Genomic DNA, 21,212 nt, shown 5'->3' on the forward strand with positions numbered 1-21,212 from the left:
CAGGATGGCGAGAGGTAAGAGGGTGGCTTTCGACCTGGGTGGAGATGGAGTCCCGGTAGGCATCCCAGTTGGCACGGCGATAGTCATGGACGACCTTGGGAGGGGGTGCAGGTTGCGGAGCAGGAGGGGGGCGGTTTGCAGACGTTATGGTGAGAAGGACAGGGAGGTGATCGCTACCTGTGGGGTCACGGACGGCGACAGTGATATGCCCAAGGAGGTTGGCGGAGGCAATGACAACATTGGGGGTGGTGTTACTTTTGGGTCGGGTGTGCTGGGGAATGGGAACAAGGTCACCCTGGATAGTGGAGAGGAACTGATGCCACCGCCGTAGGGCAGCAGGAAGAGGAGCAGTGGAGCGGACATAGATGGTGGCACAGGTAATGGTGAGGGAGGGGAAGAAGACGCTAAGGATAAGGTGTTCAGTGGGGTCATTGAGGAGAGGTTGTGGCCGGACGGGGATATGCTTAAGGTGGCCAATCGCGACTCCAACCTGCGCACGAGGACCAGGAGCATCAGTGCGGTGGAGGATATAGGGGGAGGTGCGGATAGAATGGTGGGGCTGGAGAAAGGTTTCGTTCAAGAGGAAGGTGCCGACCTGGTGGTGGGAGAGGGTGTGCATGATGAGGTATTTGTTGGAGCGCAAGGAGCGAATGTTCTGGAAGAGGATGCGAGACTCGTGCTGCGCCATGACGGGAAGGAGGGGGGGAAGAGAGGGAAGGGAAGAGACTTAAACTAGGGTGTCGAGGCGGGTGAAGGTGAAGTGGGCTTGGTTGTGGGAGTAAGTGGCGAAGGTGTTCAGGTGGAAAACAGAGCGAGCAGCAAGGGATATTTGATGGAAGGTGTGCGGGTGCTGAAAAGGGTGAATGATTTGGAATACAACGGTAATGAACCGGATGATGTCCTCGGCCGTGGGGGGTGGATGGAGGGAATTGTTAGGATGGACAGGAGGATCGACGGGACGAACTGGGACTGTAAGTTCAGGGGTGGCTGGAGGGGGTTTAGCTTTACACTTGTGGGAGTATGTGGGATGGGGGCCATTGCAGGTATTACAGGAAGGAGGAGCAGCGAGGTTGGGGCAGTTCTTGAGAAAGTGGGAGGCCTTGCAATGGGGACAGGTGGGGGGGTTTTTGCAGTTGGGAGTCAGGTGGTCATTGTACATCAGGCACGGCTGGCAACGGTAGGATTGGGGAGGGGATTTGGAGGATTCAACAGGGTGGCGACGGTGGTATATCAGGGCACCCTGGGTGAGGAGATGGTCTATGGATGGGGTGGACTCTGAGAATACCCGCATGAGGTAGGTGGGACCAGAGGCATTGTGGATACGGCGGGCAGAGCGGATTTCCAAGTCCGGGTGGGAGTTCAGTTCTACCAACACTTCATCCTCTGTGATCACTGGGCTGAGCTTGGTGATCACAGCGGTGTAGGTGGGGGGGTGACGGAGAGGCTGGGGCTGACGAGGAGTGGAAGCAGAAAGGAAGGGTGTCAGAGAGGCGTGGGGGCCAAACATAACTCGTGGGAGTTTTCGCAGGAGGTCTGTGTGAAAGGATGGGGACGGGGACTTGATAAGGACTGAGTCCCTGCGGGGAATGAGTTGGGAGATGGGAGCACCAGGTAAGTACTTTCGTATTTCCTTGGTGAGGGTACGAGCGTCGAGGAACTTAGGATCGGGAGTTGACAGGACAAAGGTGTGGAGGGTGGGGGCCAAGGTAGGGGTGGCAGGAGGAGGGGTGGTGTCCATGGTGACGGCAGGGGGAGGGGGAGGTGGTGTTGATTTTTTGTGGGAAGTGGCGGGAGCAGAGTCGGTAAGGACACGCTTTTGGGGTTTTTTGGAGACTGGAGGCTGGGAGAAGGGGAGATGGACGGGGAGGAGAGGGAGGTGGCGGGTGGCAGATCCCTGTGGCGTAGTGGAGGCACCGGGAGAAGCAGCTGGTTCAGTGGTGGCGATGGTGGCTCGGCGCGACATGATGCGTGCGGGAGATGCAGAAGACGAAGCGACGGGGTCGGTGAGAGAGGGGAAGCCAACCACCTGAGGGGCGGTAGCAGAGGCGGCAACAGAGGCGTACGTGAGGGCGGAGGTAGTAGTGGGAGCTGTTGAGGGTGTGGAGGCTGGAGGAAGAGTGTAGAGGTGTGGGCATACAGCAGGGGAGGAGATAGGGGGGTGGGTAAGTGGGGGAAGGGAAGGGGAGGTGGAAGGAGGGAGGCCAGAGGCGGCACTCCAGGAAGTGACTGTGGGAGAGGGGGAGGGGGAGGTGTAGATGACGGTGGAGGTGGGAGTACTCATTGCAGACGAACGGCGACGGACAGACGGACGTGCAGCAGGCAGCGTCGGCATCGGCGGGCAGACAGACAGACAGACAGACAGACAGACAAATACACACAATCTTCGAAGACGGAGATTCCACCCTGAGAGTAGCCTAGGCTTTGCAATCTGACGCTTTCGAAGGAGGGGATCCAACCCTCTAGATGAAATTTTGCAGCGCTGAAGACTCGCTATTTATAGGCTACAAGATTGCCGCTCACAACTATCGATAGTTAACGAGTGTCGAACCATTGCAAAGAAATTTATTACACTTGTATTTCCATGGACCTAGGTTTCGTTGAATTAGTCAATTTACTTTGTTTTGCAATACTTGTAAATGTGTAATAGAGCGATACAAGTACAGTGTTTGGCGGTGAATCGCACAAGACTTTAATAACAGCGAAACAAGGGGAAGTGATATAGTTCTCAGAAGTTACCACATCCCATTTGAAGGCGTTGTGAGTATTAACTTTGAAGACGAAATTTTTGGCGAGCGGAAAGATCTGTGTTTGTTATTGTTTTGGTTCGTGGAACTGTAGTGGTAACTCAGCCATAGGCTTCGTGCTGTTCCGATTTATAAGAAACGAAAAGCAGAACGCAAAATGGGTTGCAAAATTGTTGGAGAGAGAATAGGAAACGTAATATACATTGACATTCTGGGAGGCAAGTGAGTTGATCAGTTAAAATGATTGTGGTTAGCATATCGTATTTTACCGTAGAATATAAATGTAGAGGATTTATCTAATACTGTGTCGTATGTGCCCAAGCTGCAAGTACAGCGTTGTACTGAGAACGTTATAAACTGCAGACTTAGTTTCATAGATGTAAGTAAATATTAAAGAGTACGAAGGTATGTTGTATGCAACTTAGTACTGTTTATATGGTTGATGGAAGGCTTCTTGAAAGTTAACTATCATTTAAACATTTTGAGTTGTTAAGTAGTGAAGTTCTTGAACTTTATTTTCAGTCACTGAAGTGTTTAACGATGAAACTTGCTAAAAGCAGAAGGTGACATCCAGCTAAACAGTAGATACTGTGAGAAATTTTTTCATTTGCAAAACAGGATACTGATGTTGCAGGTAAGGGTTTATGTGGCTTACATTCAGAAAATCAGCGTCTTCAAAATTCGCTGTTTAATTAATCTTAAGTACCAGTGGGGGGTAAATGGTTTAGGGTGTAAGTATATGAATTTCAGTGTTAGAATAGACAATTTTTAAATCTTTGCTGCACTGATTAAAAAGAATATGCTGTAGTACAGATTGAATAAAATTGTGCTGTCAGTCTTGTTTGTGGGCCAGTACAGTGAGAAAGATTTCTAAGTGCAAAGTAGGCAGTGCTGACGTTTTTTGGGTTGTACCAAAAAGATGCACACACTGAACAAATGTTCCAACAGTAATTAAGCTTCTATCTAGATAATTTAGTCCTGTTTCCTTGCCAATTGGCAGTCATTGCCTTATCAATATTTGTGAGGCGGAAAGCGAAAAGGGACCTCTTGTCGAAAATTTTGGAATTTGAGTTTTTGTAGTTTTTACATTCAGCATTGAATTCTGAACAACCTGTAAAAAAAATTTATTTCTATCTCTAAATTTGAGGAAGTTATGGCAGGTTGAATATTTATGACATAAAAGAGGTGTTTTGAGATATGGGCTTTTAAAGTTTCACTTTATTATCATTGCTTGACTATACATACTTAAGAAACAAATTCTGCATATATATTACACATAAAATGTCCTTTGTCAAGTGGTTTTGAATTTTTTAAATTAACACTTCACAATAAGTGGATTACTCCCTGAGACCTATATCACATCAGAGTGTAAATACATTTGAAACCAAATAAATTGGCCCCTTGTTGAGAAATATATAGCAAGACCCGTGCTTATTTTTTTGGCATAATATTTATATTTTTACATTATGTTATGGCATCTTTTGGATCAAATTTTGATTCTGCAGTAATTAATTGTAGTTGACAAACGACTTGATTTTCTGTTCATAAAAAAATGTCTGAATGGGGTTAAAGGCACTTTAACAAGAGCGTTTTCACCTCTTCTTTTTTTTTACTGGAATATTTGTTTGTTCAGGTTCGTCATCAGGATCTTTACTGTCGCTGACTTGAGTTTCTGGTTCACATTCTGAGCCTACTTCAACACACATAATGTCTTTGTAGTTCTCTTTGGAATAGGGCCTGATGTTTTTAAAAGGATACTGTTTTCGTTGTCTTGTCATGCCTGGAGGAATTACTGCAGCAGGAAACCCAGTGGGTTCATTGTCATGGGGGAAGGTGCGATACACAAATTCATATCCATCAATGTCCAATTTGCAATGTACTCTACCTTTGTAGCTAACATTGAACTCAAAGTGGTTGTATTTAGTTATGTGAGGTACTTTGTTAGCATTACTATCCTTCAAGAAATTTAGCCAGTCATATGTATTCACAGCAACTTGACCTATTTCATTTCCAACAGCAACAGTTGAGTTAACATGTGTTGTAGATGTAGATTTCTCAATGCAGTCGGCGAACTCTTGTATGGAAGAGATATAGGTGACCCTAAATCTTTTCTTTAAAAGTCCAGATGCCCAGTCACATGCAAATTGTGTGTGACCTACTGGCATGAATGACAAAACAGTTCTCTTATTTTTGTTATTACTGATTCTCCGAGCAAGATATCCTAATAAGATGTTGTTCTTGTTCTGACCTACACAATTGTCAGCATGAATGAACATTGTCTTCTCCATGACTGTAGTTTTTTGAGTAGTTGTGGAAAAGACTGGCAACAACATTGGATCCCTTTGTTGTTCCTACACTTTCTGGGAGTAGATAGTTTACTTGTTTGTTCACAGTCTCACACATAACCCCAAATATTCCTATTCTGAATGGAACCAAGAACTAAATAGGTCCAGGCTGCAATGGGTTACTGGGTATGTAAACCTGCTGGGCCATGTCAAAACCGTAGTGTACACAACTTCTATCACCATCTTCAAAATTTTCCTTAGTCTTTTTGATAGTTCCCTTATAAAACTCTATTTTGCAACAAGTTGTAGATGGGACCTCATTTTTTCAATAGTTTCCATTTTAGTTTCTTCAGGCACTGATGCCATTGCAGTTCCTGGAGTGAAATGCCATTGGCAAAATGCACAAAGATCTGATTTGGGCTTCATGACAACTATTTTTGGGCATATCTCTTTCCAAATATTACAGAACACTTTACTTGATACTAGTTTTACGGACATATCATTTGTAAAGGAAGCCATGTAAGTTTCAAAAATTTTGGCTTTATTAGCACTTGAAGGTAGAAGTTTGAAATTTGCATTAAATTGAGTGCTACTTCTGCCTGGTAAAATTATGGCATGTTGTTCTGCATAGTTGTGTAAAATCTTTACAACAAACTCTGAATCAGAAAAAGAAGTCACATTCTTAGGAAGTTTTCTTGCATTACCATGGGCTTTGACAGTCAATCCTGTATCATTTTACATTTTTGTTAGAGCGCTTTAATCTTTTAATTTTAATATTGTTGGAAAACATGTAAGTGTTTTTACAAACATGCCGACCTTTTACTTAGTATTTACTTCTGGTTGTTTCCTCTCAGTTTGTACTTTATGTTTACGAGCTGTTAAAGAAGAATCTGAAGTTACACACCGCAATTGGCCTAAAATTACTTGATCTAATGTGTTGACATTGTTCTCATACTGCTCAATCTCAGCACATTCATGACGTATTTCCAAATAGTCATCAACTGAACAGTAATTGCAACATTCTTCTTTGCACCAGCAACCTGCTTTTAAAAACTCTGAAACGAGAGCATGATCTCTGTCAGCATCAAAAGAGTCAATTAAATTTATGCAGCCATCAGGTCAAAGTCTTGAGCACCATCGTTCTCATCTACAACTTGATCACTATTAACTTTTCGTTCTATTTCAATAATAACATTATCAGTAACATTATCGTTGTTACCTAAGGCTTCATTAAACTTCGGAATGTCTTGTAATAAAGAAATACCAGATAGGTTAACTGATTCATCACCTTGAGGTTCCAGTTCCTCATCACTTGATTCGTCTCTACTTGGCATTCTTCCAGAAAAATAATCTCGAAATACTTCATAAAATTTATCATATAAATTACCACCAACACCAATATCGTTTAGTGCTTTCATAAATCTATCTTCACACATTGCATACTTTAAACTGAGCAAGCTGTAAACGCAAATTTGTAACGTCAGCTGTCAGCTGTTCTTTAAGGGCTACCAACTATACATTGGCAACATCTGTAGGCATTCCCAAAAATAGGACCACGTGTGTTGTTTGGCATTATTGAAATCACAAAATGGTTCTATTTTATACGAAATTACTCTGAGCTCCTTAAAATGCTTCTAAAATTTAAGAGATGCTACTTTGGGAAGTACTGCATGTATAGCTGCGATATTTAGAAAAGGGACCTCTTGTCAAACCAATGTTATTTCCACATAACAACAAGAGGTCCCTTTTCCGCAGACTGACATAGATTGTTTTTAATGATATAATTGACTCTTGTTGCATTCAAACAAGTTTCAAATCAATACGAGTGTGTACAGAATGAAATAAACTATTATTATATATATATAAAAAACGAAAATTGATATTTTACACATTATTTAATGTTTTTGCTTGTACTGAAAATTTTACTCTTCCGACAAGAGGTCCCTTTTTGCTTTCCGCTTCACATTTACTATCTGAGGCTACTGTCATGTTATTTGCTCAAGATCAGGTGCTGATGCTACACCCATCTGCTTAGACCTGTGACGTACCTGTGATGTGGTGTTAATGTCATGGTGAGGTTTGATGTTGCTGTGTGTTTGTAGATGGTGTGTTGTAGTATTTGGAGGCACTCTCTTGTGCTGGATGTATGTTAGTGAGTTGTTTTACATGAATTGAATGTTTCAGGTTACTATTGGAAGAATTTCTGCTGGTTTTCTGCTGAGATAGTTTGAATTTTCACATTGTGCCTGATGGATTCATTTTTATGTTTGGAAACATTAGTGGCATGTGTTTCTTATGGTCAGAGATTTAATATTAATTTTTTCTTTTTTCTTCAGTTGTGAATAAGATACAGATATTTATGAGTAGGTCATTACTTGTTGCAGTGGGAGATATTTTGGTTTTTATTATATGTTTTATGATGGCGATGAATGAGTCGTCGCCAGTGTTGGCTGGTGACCAGTGCTAAATAGAAACATATAAATCACAGCAGGTTCGTCAGTAATGTCAATAAGGTGCTGGCTGCATGGTCTGGATCTGCAACGACTTAAATAATTAGAAGTCATTGGGAAAAATTATATATATTGTACTTAACTGGTTGTTCAGGATTCTTCTTGGCTTCATATGTATAATTATAAACAGATAGCTATTGAGGCCTCACTTAGACCATACATTACTAAGTGCCTTGTTAGAGGTTGCTTCCTATCAGCTGAAGGTTATGCTTCTTTTCTACTTGATGTTCCGAGGAAGAATTGACGAGAGCTCGCTAGAAACTTGATACAAGCTGCAGAGCAGCGCTAGCGGCGCTGGTTATGACTCATGGGTACAATGATACTAATACGGACAGCAATTGATAACTTCAACCACTGACAATTGTTATCATACGTTGATCCCACATTACCCACTCGCAAATCTGCGAATGGCCGTTGAATGTGGCTTATGGCCGCCACGTGGGGGACGCCATGCTGATGTAGTTGAGGAGGTGGGGAGCCTGACTGCAGGCAAGGCGTGCCCACCTACGCCTTGCCATTCCGACCAACGGGATACAGGAAACGCCTGGAAATCTACTCCAGGGTGCACATCAACATGAGGCTTCTGCGCTTCTACAACTATGGGAGCAACCGAAGGGTCGACCTCCATCGGGTCGAGCACCTGACCGGCATCAAAGACTGGAAATCAGGAAGTGCAGACTGTTCTGCGGCGTTGGATGGCGTTGTAACCTGAATTTCACTGTGGCCTATCACAGTTGAAGGCACCTGGTCCATATGGTCATCTGGTCCCCGCAGCGTTGCTGGCACTGCGGGCGACTCCCCTGTGAGACATGGTATGCGCGCTGGCATGTCATCGCGCGGCAAAGGCGAAGCTACGGGTGCTGGCACCCAAGGGTGAGGAGAGCAAGAAAGAGGGCCCTTCGGGGGCACCCCCGACGGCGCCGACACTGGAAACATAGGGCAAGTGGCAGAGACACCACGGCTAGAGACGCATCTGCTTCTAATACCTGTACACCTCACCAGATGGACCTGATATGACAAACATAGCACTTCCAAGATGGCAAAGGGTGCACCCTTTCAACCATCGGCGATTGCCGTGGGAATGATGAAAATAGACAATATCATCTGGCAAGAATTTGTGGGTCTGTCATGGCAGAGAAACGCGGTGTGGGGGATGCAACAAATGCAGAGTTCTGTGAGGATGACCTTGCAGCGATTCACCTGCAAAGCACCGTCGCATGGCTGCGATCGGTACAAAGACAAAAACAACAAAAGAGCATCCTCACGAGAATGAGTCAATCATTTGCGACTTAAATGTCCGAACGAATCTTTAAACGGCTCCGTTCGTTTGAGGGGAGAGTGGTGCTGAAGTTAAATGCTGAATACCATTAGCTTCATAAAAGGTTTTGAACCCTGCAGACACAAATTGAGGTCCACTGTCGGTGAAAATGACTTGTGGCAATCCTTCTATGCTAAATATAGAAGATAAGTATTTGATGGTAGCAGATGATGTTGATGACATGTGAACAACAGATGGAAAACTGCTAAAAGAATTAACCATCGTGCATCCCAGACAGGACAAGCGAAATCTAAATGTAAGCTATTCTGTGGCAAAGTTGCCTTAGGCCAAGAGAAAATTTTCTGCGGTGGTGCGGATTGGTTTTCTGCACACACAGAACAAGAAGAACAAATCTTGGGTATGTCAGCAACAATACCAAACCAGGTACGGTGACGGCGAGCCAACTGTTTTGTCTGTACGATTCTCTAATGACCTTGGTGAAGAAGTTGTAGCACAGGTGACTGCAAAGAACGAGAAACAATAATACGAGACTGATCGATCTCTGCGCAGAGCAAAATAACACCACGTTGGACAAAAAGTCGTCTGCACAAAAAAAAGGTGAACCAATGGATCTTCGATCCAAATTTTAGACAAAGGCCGCTGCTTGGTAACATAAAGCAAAACAACACTTAATATTAGGTTGTTAGCTGTTGCTGTGGGGTTATACAACAAAAGTCATCAGAAAAACTTTCTACTGCATCATCATTTTGCACACCAGTGAACATACAAGCCTGTTCGGAAGAGTCGAACAGCAAGTCTTCAGCTATTGGCAATCTGGATAACGTGTTGGCGTGGGTTTTCGTAACTCCAAAAATCAAAGCAAGAGCTTCCTTCTCGATCTGCGAGTAGTTACGCTGCGCAGAGGAGAGTAGCTTTGATGCAAATGCAATCAGGCAATCGTGCAAACCAATTTTGTGTGCAAGAACAGCTCCGATCCCAAAATCGGAAGCGTCAACCATGAGGCCAAGAGGTTATGTACTAGATAACAACGCAGATTTAAGCTGCTGAAAGGCACATTCGCATTCAGGCGGCCAATTGAACGAAACATTCTTTCAACATAGTCGATGTAACGCTGCTGCAAGAGATGATACGTGAGGCAAAAACTTGTGATAATAATTGAGCTTTCCCAGGATGGATTGTAATTATTTAACTGTCTTGCATGCTGGTAGCTCTGATATTGCTCTTATATGATCCGGACTTGGGTGGATGCCTTGAGAGTTTATTACGTGTCCTAAGTAGGATAACTGTTCAGAAAAAAATGTACACCTGTCCTTATTGAGTTTAAGTCCATTCTCATGTAACACTTCAAATAACTGTCTCAAATTATGCAAATGTTCATGCTGTGTAGAAGCAGAAGCTACGATGTCATCTAGGTAATTACACACTGAAGAAATCGATGCACAGAGTCTGTAAGTACTGCTGAAATAGTGCAGGTGCAGAGGCTCATCCAAACAGAAGCCTCTTAAATTTGTAGAGACCTAAATGCGTTTTCACGACGAGGATCTTGTGGGATTCGTCATCCACAGGAATTTGAAGATATGCATCTTGCAAATCTAACTTGGAAAAATATTTACCTTGACACAATTTGTCAAACAAGTCTTCTGGACGTGGCATAGGAAATCTTGCAACAACAAGTTGAGGATTGATGGCGGCTTTAAAATCCATGCACAGTTGCAGTTTTCCTGATGGTTTTGTTAAGATAACCGACAGTGAAGCCCATAGTGATGCTGTCACTGGTTCAATCACTCCTTGTTCCTTAAGTGCATGCAGTGTTTTAGCAACTTAATCTAGAAAGCGCGTGAGGTTGTGCATTGTCCTTCAATTCAGTATGCGTCTGAATATTTGTCTCGCACCCTAAACCTGGCGAAAAAATATCGGCAAGCTCTTGACAGTTCGGAAACACTGTTGGTGGGAACACGTTTAGTGATGGCTAGTATGTCATCGTGCATAATTAAGGAGAATACATCAAATAAATCAAGATCAGGAATGTTTACAGATGAGGGTGAACACAGTACATGAAAAGAAATCACTTGAGTTTGCCCACGGTATGTCACTGGCAAACTGCCCAGTCCTAAAACCTGATTCTTTGACCACTGTAGGTAGCTAACGTAATATTTGTGTTACTCAATGGAGGTGAACCAAGCAATTCCTAAGTTTTATGATTCATGAGTGTAACAGAAGCGCCAGTGTCCAACTGAAAAGGGATCATATGATTCTGAATGTTCAGGTCTACAAAAAGTTTGTTCTGCCATCAGTGAAGAATGGCATTGAGAAGCAGTGTGCACTGGCTTATGTTGACAGGCAGATCGTGTGTGACGGGTCTCCTTATGTGGGCTTGCACTGGCATCACAAAGAAAATTCACACACTCGGGCAATGTCACAGGTACTGGAGGCGAATGTACAACATTTATTTCCATTGCTTACGGCTCATTTTGGAAACCGTTCCGGTGGAAGCTACTTTGTCTGGAAACGTAATATGGAGCATTAGCTTTTTGTCTTTTGAGGCACACTGCCTGGACATGTCCCTTCTTGTTGCAAAAATGGCACACGGCCTTGTGCAATGGACAGTTCTGGTGTGAGTGCTTTGAAGTACATTGCGGACATGAGCGCAAAGCAGGCGGCATCTGCCAGCACATAACAGGTGTCTGTCTCCTGGAAGTGAATTGGGCAGGCGCGCACCGAGCCGGTACAGCATCATGTATGTGTGATGCGCGTGCAGGCAGCTTGCTAACCTGACAGACAGTGGGAGGCAATTCAAAAGAATTTGCAGCAAAATCCAAAGTGTCCTGCCTGTCCAAAATGTCCAACACCTGTTCTAAAGTGGGGTTGGATAATTTAAGAATTTGCTTTCTAATGCATGTGTCTGACACGTTTTCCACAATAGTGTCCTGTACCATGATGTCAGAATATGATATGCCACAAGAACATGAAAAGCCACAGTTGCGAGTGAGGCCTTGCAAAGTGGCTACCCACTCACGGTAATTCTGCTGAGGTGCACGTTTTCTGCGGAAAAATTTGTACTGCTGAGTGACAACATTCATACTTTCCTTGTAATAATCAGTTAATTCCTGAACAAGTCCTTCGAAACTGTGCTGATCTGGAGAACTTCTCGGGAAGAGTTTGAGGAGAATGCGGTACGATGCCATGCCAACACAAGATAAAAGCACATGCAGCCGTGTTTTACGTTGGATGTCATATGCAGCAAGGTGGTGTGAAAACTGTACGTGTCACTCATGCCAGCTTTCCACGCAGAAGTCAAATACGCGAAACGGCGGGGCTGTGACCTGCTGTACGACCGGCTCCTGTGCCGCCGGTACTTGTGGCACAGCTTGTTGTTGTCCCTGGACGAGCAGTCCCAATGTGTGTAGTAGTGCGTTGGGCTGCTGATTCTGTAATCATAACAGTTCTGCCTCTGGATTTGCCATCACAACAAAAGCAAATAATTACAAACGGGAGTAGGAAAAAATGTCATGCACTCACAATCACACCATGTGGAGAGGATGGGTGGCACAGCCGGGTATATAGTCTGTAAACATGTATAAATCGGCTGCTTTCACTGTTCCACTTTCCAAAAAATCTGTACCTTTAACCTTGTCGCCAATTGTTATGACGACGATGAACGAGTCGTCACCAGTGTTGACTGGTGGCCAATGCTAAATAGAAACATATAAATAACAGCAGGTTTGTCAGTAACGTCAATAACGTGCTGGATGAATGGTCTGGATCTGCAACGACTAAAATAATTAAGTCGTTGGTAAAAAAATAATATATATTGTACTTAACTGGTTGTACAGGACTCTTCTTGGCTGCATACATATAATTATAAACAGATAGCTACTGAGGCCTCGTTTGGGCCATATGTTACTAAGTGCCTTGTTAGAGGTTGCTTCCTATCAGCTGAAGGCTTTACTACTTGACGTCCCGAGCAAGAGCGCATGAGAGCTCGCTAGAAACTTGATACAAGCCACGGAGCGGCGCTGGTCGCAACTCGCGGGTCCAACGATACTAATATGGACTGTGGTTGATAACTTCAACCCCTAACAAGTGTGGTATCGAACATTGATACCACACTATGTATGGTATGAGTTTGTTGACTATAGTTTCTTTGTGTATATTGAAATTGGTGATGACCAACTTTTCATAAATTTTGGGATTTTTCTTGTCAGTGTGTGGTAATTGTGTTGGACTGTGATTGGTTGATATCCTGGTTATTGATGTACCATTAGAATATGTTTCTGATATTAGTCATGTGGGCATGGTTTGGTTTGTTGTACTGTGGTCTTTGCATTAGGTAGAGTAAGTGAAAGTGTGGAAAATAGATTTTAGCATTTGAATGTGTTTCTTTTTGTACAGTGGGCTTTGTTTTTTGGTGCTATATAGGTCATTTTGTGTCATCGGGTTTTGGAGTTGGGTGCATGTTCACGATATCAAGACCTTTGCTTGAGGATTATGGGTGAAGTGAAATTTGCAACACCATGTTTTAGAGTTGTATGTTGGTTCCTGGTGTCGAGGGCTTTGTTGGAGCTATGTAGGTGAAAATTGTGGTGTTGAGTTTTATAGTTGTGTATGGGTTACTGGTATTGTAGTCCTCATTTGAGATATCGAAATTTACAACACCAATAGATTTTGTTTTTGTAATTAATTTGTGTTAAATTTTGAGGATTTCATGTGCTTGATTTTTGGGCAAATATTTGTTTTGCTGTAATGTCATTATTCTTACTGTCTTATATTTGTCCGCACCCGAACCCACCTCCATCATAGAGTTCTCCTGTCAGTTTCATTCTGATGTTGGAGTTAAAGACTTCACATGTTATTTATGTTTGTTTGCAGTTGTAATAAGTAATGTCAAGGTCACCGTATTGTATGTGCTTGAAATAGTTTAAACCATGTTGATGACATTACTGTTCAAAACAGGTGGGTGGAGTCATGATTTTTGTTTTGCCAATCTACCTTTTATAATAGAGCAGTAGATCCCTTTATATAGACTGATTTTGTTCTTCAGATATAGTTTGTGTGTCTAACTAGAAATAATGCTATGTTCCAAGGATCATTGGTCTGTTTGTACCAAAATGGTGTAGGTTACATTGGTTTTACACTCTGTGTCTTCTGTGTCTACATTCTAGCTACTTACAGATTAGCAGCTAGCTCACTGGCTGAAAAGTAATAATAATGAACATATTGGTCTCTGTCACTGCTCATGTTACTGTGAAGGAATATTGACATTTAGTTCTAAATAGCCCAAGCAATCGTAGTCTTATGCCACAAGGTTTTTGTTAAATACCTCTCTTCAGGCAGATGTTGCCAGAAGAAGCAATTTCAGTTCAGGTTTAAAATTGTGTAAAGGTTTCCAGCAACCAGGCACCTTTGATTTTATTCTTCAGTTTCTATTTACCATGACTGGTTTTGAATTCAAAAGAGATTTTTTATCAGATGGGACATACTTATTGCATATTTCCAGCATTGTTGTGGCTCATGTAGCTATGGCCAGAGAACAAAACATGTACACACTGAATGTAGTGAGAAGTATGTACAGTTCACGCCTGGCCACAGCAGCACCACTCCAGCAGTGCTGCAAACATGCACCATCTGATGATAAGGCAACAGTTGGCCCTCCCTATCCTGTGCATCATACTGCACCTGAGAATGCTGTCTGGTGGGTAAAAAAAAAAAAATCTGTCATTATACTGGGCATATAGGTGTCATGAAAGAACTGTAGTGTGGCTGTGAAAAATCAGTTCAAGCTGAACTGTGATCTGCACCATCAATACAAGACAGAAATCTAACTTAGGAATTATATCCTATGGTGTGAAGATATTTGAGAAGCTCCCATCTGACATACAGCAAGTAATTGGTTATCTCAGCCAATTAAAAACATTCCTGGTGATGTCTCCTTCCACTGCTTATCTTAGTGCAAGGGTTTGATTCCTCCTTTGGATGGATGGCAAGTAGTATGTTGTAAACTATCCTGTGTAATAACAGATTTAGGTTACTGTTTTCTTTGAAAAATACTTAATTAACTAAGTAGATATTAAGTTCCTGTTAAGACAGTCTGCAGCTACCTAGCGTAACTGAAGTCACAGCAGCTTTCTTTCTAATTCATTAGAACACTTTTAACTGGCAGAGACAGAACTATTATTAAGCAGTATTGTGATAGTTTCTTGTTAATATAATGTAGGGCTTAAGCAATGTTTGGTTGTTTACTTGTTCCATAGCCCTGTAAGTTCACCTTCTTGGTGGGATGTACAGAACATGGTGAATGAGTAGAAGGAATCACTATTCTTTCGAAATTGTGATGGTTTATTTATGTCAAGCCAAATTAGTAAATGTATATCTTGTGAAGGAGCTGTTAGAATGTGTGACGTTTGCCTGCTTTATTTCTTCCTTGATAGTCCTCTGTGTCGGCGTGCTGCATTGTTATACTAGCTGAAAAATAGTGGGTGGAAGCTCAACACTGACTACTGTAAATGATGTAGCCAACAGTTGCACAATTGCGATTCACAGTTCTTTACTTTCACTGTTCAGAACCTGCCCAATATTAGACAATTATATGGCGGATTAACTATGGGTTATTGTTGAAAAGCCTCATTAATAGGTTGCAGGCAACATCAGCATATTGCTACAATAGTTTGCCATTGAATATCTATGAGCAGAAAAAACCTATCTAGGCAGTTCTTGCAGGATAATACGATGACACTATTTCTCAAATAAATTGAACAGACATTGTCATTAATTGTTCTAACACACGGCTTATTTGTGTTACACTTATTCCACTGTTAAGTTGATGGATTGTTGTTAATTTAACGAATACATAATTCCTGTCTGAAAATCGGCTGTGGACTGACTGTCTCAGCACCAAAAATCAGTTTTTTGTATATCCTCACAATAATAGGCACTGAAGCTTTACATTTTCACTGTATAAGTTACAGAAATTACAATTAAAATTTAACTCATAACTCATTCTTTTTAGTAGTTCCTTCTACCACAAAGATTAGGCCAAATCATTTGTTTAAATAATGAAATTAATATAGTTACACAAACAATACTTTTGACAAACCTGGTAATTATTTTGGAATTAATTAAGGGCTGACTTTGCTAATATGTTTTTGAATAGAGCCAAATAGATACTTTAAGAATCTGAGTAGTCTTTCTTCCAAATGTTTATATTTACTACAGAATTTATATTTGTTTATAAGTCAACAATAGAATCTGTCACAAAACAATTACTGATTTCACCCTATAACAAAAATTTAACTAGGAATGGTCAAAATAAATTAGGAAATTAATTACATATACAAAAGTAGGCACAAAATTAGACCTCGTGCTATATTCCTTAAGACAGAGGGCCAGCATTTCTCTTTTATGGAAATGCAGATTATATTCATACATGTAAAGGTAACTAGGCAAAAATTAAAATAAAAATAATTTAAGGAGGCAGGTGGAAAAATAAGAGACGAAGTAAAGAGATCCCAGCTTGCTTCGTCACAAATGCTTAAGGCCTTGAAGATGCACCTATAAAATGACTCTTGGTAAACACTAGCATCACTGTCCGCAGCTGCCCATTTACATTGTGAATGCAACATGTTACCAGATTAGCTGATTATATGCTTCACCATTTTACAGCTTAATATTTGCTCAAATTCAGCAGTTTTCACTCATAGGTGCTTCATTGGCAATGGAGTGGTGTACTCTACACACAAAATTCATGATACTAATCAGTACATATTTAATTCTTTTCTAATTTGACATACAGTGATGTTATTCTACTTATGTTTGTTCTTTTCACTCATTCAGTATATCTTTGATTTATTTTCAGAAAGATATCGCAACTTCAGTAGTACCACAACAGAACAACAACAGGAGCGAAATGTACACCTCGCCACTCTAAATTGGGGGCCAGCTCATCGCCAGACTGCAGAAGGACGTCTCTGTGAAATAGGATCCCCTGGACTGTATTTAAGCTCTTATGGGGTGTGATGGTTACAGAAACATCCGCCAGCTTGTCACAAGCTAGTAATGTTGGTGACTGGGCTGAGGATGCTGTTTTGATCAAGACTGACCCACATCTCGTTTTGGACAATCCCTCCACCACTCCAAATGCTCCACAAAAAACTGAGGCTTCATTGTCATGAAAGACTGCCCATCAGCTCTCGAACATACTAGGTACCGTGGCGAATAAGTTCCGCTGCCATCCTTAGCCTGATGTTCCTTCCATGGTGTGGCCAAGAAGGGGAACGATTTGGCGTCACACTTCTGTGCGTTGAATTGAACTTGTGATCGCTTAGAGACTGCTAGTGTTTCACCACCACCAGCAAGAGATGATGGACTAAGCTTCATCGCGTGTCATTCGCCCTGATGCCACCCACTCAGACCAAGGGCACTACCCACAGGTGCCACCTAGCCACAGTAAAGGCCACCTGGCAGGACGGCCATTGCCGGACGTCCCGATGCCCCAGGGGGATGGGTATCTACCCCTTGGCATACATGGGGATTTAATGGCGCAGGCATGAGCAGAGCGATCCCTGTGTGGTCAGGGGGCTACAACCAACACGGTACATGGCGGCCCCACCACAACAGACTGGCTACCATGCTGGATATCAGGTGCAAAGAAATCCATGGTCATCGTCGACACAGAAAGCGACACTGCACAATGCATGGTGGAAAACACATCCAGGAAGGTGTCCTCGCCCAATAGATGGGGAATGAGCGGGACTGAGATGCGACAATGAGGAAGTGGGCTAAAGATTTCAATGCACGATGGACATTATGCATCATGTAAGGCTCCCTTCCCCAACTGGCTTGATCTTCGGGAAAATTTTGAAGAATGGAGTTCAAAACCCTACAGGGGACAGTCACATAAAGGCCGAAACGTGGGAAACTCCTTTTAATCGCCTCTTATGACAGGCAGGAATACCTAGGGCCTATTCTTACCCCCGGACGTGCAGGGGGAGAACCATCAGTGATTTCATCGTACAGGCAAAGCAAAGATGACTGATGTGAATCTTCTACTTACTATCTAAACATTTTGGGGATGACTGGAAGAGCATAGGAGATTTAGATTTCTGTGCAAACTTCATTGGTGCAGTTCCTATTGTAACTGGCAGTGAGGAAGGGGTTTGTACATCAGCTTGTAGTTGCTTGAAAGGAGCATGAGGACCTTACCAAATATTAAGAGAAACCAAAAGAATGGCAATTCGCAAGATTCTATAAATCAAAATATTTACCAGATAGACATGCTGAGTTTGATATGAAATGATTGTGACCATATTTATTGTGTAATAAAAATGTTTTCAAAGACAAATGTCGCCAAAAAGGACATCATTAACACTATTATTCTACAATAGTAACAAAAATAAATACTTAGTTATGTATTTGCCTCATTATTTTTATATTTGTATTTAGTCATGGCGTATTAAGACCGACACATTTTCCTTAAATATGAAGAACAGAATTGCAAAATTGATTTCACTTTTTCATGTTTCTAGAACAACATTTCAAACATAACAACTTCACATTTTAAAATTTGTGAAAAATTTCCCAGGTTACAGGTAATGAGTTTTTTTGTCATTATGCAATTTGAAATGATGCTCCCCAGTTACACATAGTGGACAATTTCATAAGACAATGAATTCACGGGCAATGAACATAAGTACATTCTCTCAAAGAATGCATTTTGGACCTTCGGCATTAGTATCTAACTGCATAGATAGTAAATTGAGCCAGATATAGCTTACTGTTGATGCTATTTTTAATGTTGCTGGAAAATATTACAGTGTTACTGACAGATAATTACAGGTAAGTTCTTAAATATCCATGGCAGTGTTGTTCCAATTTGATGGGCATTTGGATGCCAATTTGAATTTCATTCGTCTTCTGCATCATCAACCTCAATGACATGCAGAGAATGCATCTACATCATAATTATCTAAGAAGATGTTTCATGAGACTTTTAGGGGTGCCACTGAATGGGATGAGGGCTTGTGGGAAGTAATCATCACGATTAGTTAAGTAAAATTTCCACAGGCATGATGAATTAACCCCATGCTAATATACAAATGGAGTAACCAATTTCGAATGAGATGTTTACCCTGTTTTTATTTTTCAAGGTAACTGCCACAAGACGTACATTCTTCCCAGACTACTCACCGTGCCATTTCTTCCTGTGTGGACCTCAAGGGCAAAGACCATATTCCTTGATTTCTAACAACCGAATTGAGAAAGTGCACCACCACAGTTAATGAAAATGTTAGACTATATCTGCTAGAAAGAACTCGATTCTCGTTACAGAGATAATGTTAGGATAATGTGTTTCTTTGTTTATTTTAGATGAAAAATGGCCTTCCTGAACTTCCGGTTTCTGTTCACCTTATACACTGAAGTGACAGAAGTCGTGGGCTACCCCCTAATATATTGTCAGACCACCTTCTGCCCGACGTAGTGCAGCAACTTTATGTGGCATGGATTCAGAAAGTCATTAGAAGTTCCCTGCAGAAATATTGAGCCATGCTGCCTCTACAGCCACCCATGATTCTGAAAGTGTTGCTGGTGCAAGATTTTGTGCACAAACTGACATCTTAATTTTGTACCATAAGTGCTTGATGGGATTCATGTCAAGTGATCCAGGTGGCCAAATCATGTAGAATATTCTTCAAACTAATCACGAACAGTTGTGGTGTGGTGATATGGTCAATTGTCATCCACAGAAATTAAGTCCATAAATGGTTGCAAATGGCCTGCAAGTAGCTGAACATAACCATTTCGTCAACCATTGGTTCAGCTGGACCAGAGGATCCAGTCCAGTCTGTGTAAACTCAGTCCACACCATTATGGAGTCACAAACTGCTTGCACAGTGCCTTGTTGATAACTTGGGTCCATGGCTTCATGGGGTCTGCACCACACTAGAATCCTACCTTCAGCTCTTACCAACTGAAACAGGGACTCATCTGACCAGGCTACAGTTCTCCAGTCATCTAGGGTCCAATCAATGTGGTCATGAGCCTAGGAGAGGCACTGCAGTCTATATCGTGCTATTAGCAAAGGTACTCCTGTCGGTTGTCTCCTGCCATAGCCCATTAACACCAAATTTCACCATGCTGTCCTAACGGATACATTCATCATGTCCCACAACAGTTTCTGCAGTTATTTCATGCAGTGCTGTTTGTCTGTAAGCACTGACAACTCTATGCTGCATTTGTCAAGAATGTATACAGAGTTCCTTTAATACTTTGTTCTTATCTTCCTCCCTCATTCTTTCTTCCTCTTGTCTACTAACAGCATATCTTATTAAGAAAGAAAATGTATGCACTTAGACACTGGAATCTCCATTAATATGATGACTGCCATGAGGTCATAGCAGAGCCTCACCCCTAACGCTGTGTGCCTGGTTTGGCCTGGTGGTGAAACATCTGTCACTATGCATGTGGCATTCAACATGTTAAAGTCACACACACTATTAAGACTTTTCTTCATTTCTTCCCCTCCTCTCCCCTCTCCACCTCTAAGGAACTATACATCTCTTAGCAGAAGTTCCTTAACATTTTTCCTCATACTTGCCACTTATCCTAATTTTCTTACTAACATGTATGGCAGTGAAATTGATGATCTTGAAACCTCCACCACCAATAAAAATTTATTCACAGTGCTAGAAAAGAAATAAAATAAGTTTACAATGCTTGCACTTCAAGATGACAATCACTTGAAATGATATCATGTAGCTGACGACACATTTCATGTCTTAAAGAAGTTAGACTTCACATCTTGCAAGACTGGCACTGAACTTCAATTAATTTCCTCCTGAATTTGATCCTTCATTTCCTGGATGGTGTTCGGTGGGTCCACTGGAACATCTGAGATTTCAAATGACCCCAAAGGAACAAATCACGTACTGGAAGGTCAGGGGATCTTGGAGGCCAGGAAATGTCCCCACTGTTGGAGATCAGATGACCAGGAAAGATGTTCTGCAGCATGTTAATGGAATGTTGCAAGGTATGGTCTTGTTGAAAGAATGTCTCTAAAGTTACAAGAAGATCAGGAAGTTGTCACATTAGGGTGTGTTTCACTATGTGAACATAATATTTTGTATTCATGGTACTGGCATTAGCACAGTTGTCTTAGAAAAAATCGCACCCATCAATTCCAAACACTAATATACTGCACCACACCACCACTTTATGACTGAAGTTGTGTTTCATGAAGAATTTCAGGATTTTCACATGATCAGTCGCTAAAGTTTTGCTTGTCAGCAAAGCCTGACACCTCAACATTCATGGTCAGATTGTTGCACAGACATGGGTGGTGGTTCTTGAAACCCAAAAATATCTGGTGAAAGAAAAGTATTTTCAGGAGCTCGTTTGCATC

At 41.9% G+C, this 21,212-nt stretch overlaps 1 long non-coding RNA gene across 2 annotated transcripts in view; it reads left to right on the plus strand.

Moving 5' to 3' along the window:
• The first annotated feature begins 2,920 nt into the window (after positions 1-2,920).
• The window catches only part of LOC126470967 (uncharacterized), a 151,911-nt gene continuing 133,619 nt past the window's right edge, over positions 2,921-21,212 (plus strand). The window contains exon 1 of one of the 2 annotated variants that reach the window (XR_007586283.1): positions 2,921-2,966. This is a non-coding gene — a long non-coding RNA (uncharacterized LOC126470967). Of the gene's footprint in view, positions 2,967-3,285; positions 3,379-21,212 lie in introns of those variants that run through there. The other variant, XR_007586282.1, reaches the window with a different exon arrangement.

The sequence above is a fragment of the Schistocerca serialis genome, chromosome 3 (assembly GCF_023864345.2).
Source record: "Schistocerca serialis cubense isolate TAMUIC-IGC-003099 chromosome 3, iqSchSeri2.2, whole genome shotgun sequence".
NCBI lineage: Eukaryota > Metazoa > Arthropoda > Insecta > Orthoptera > Acrididae > Schistocerca > Schistocerca serialis.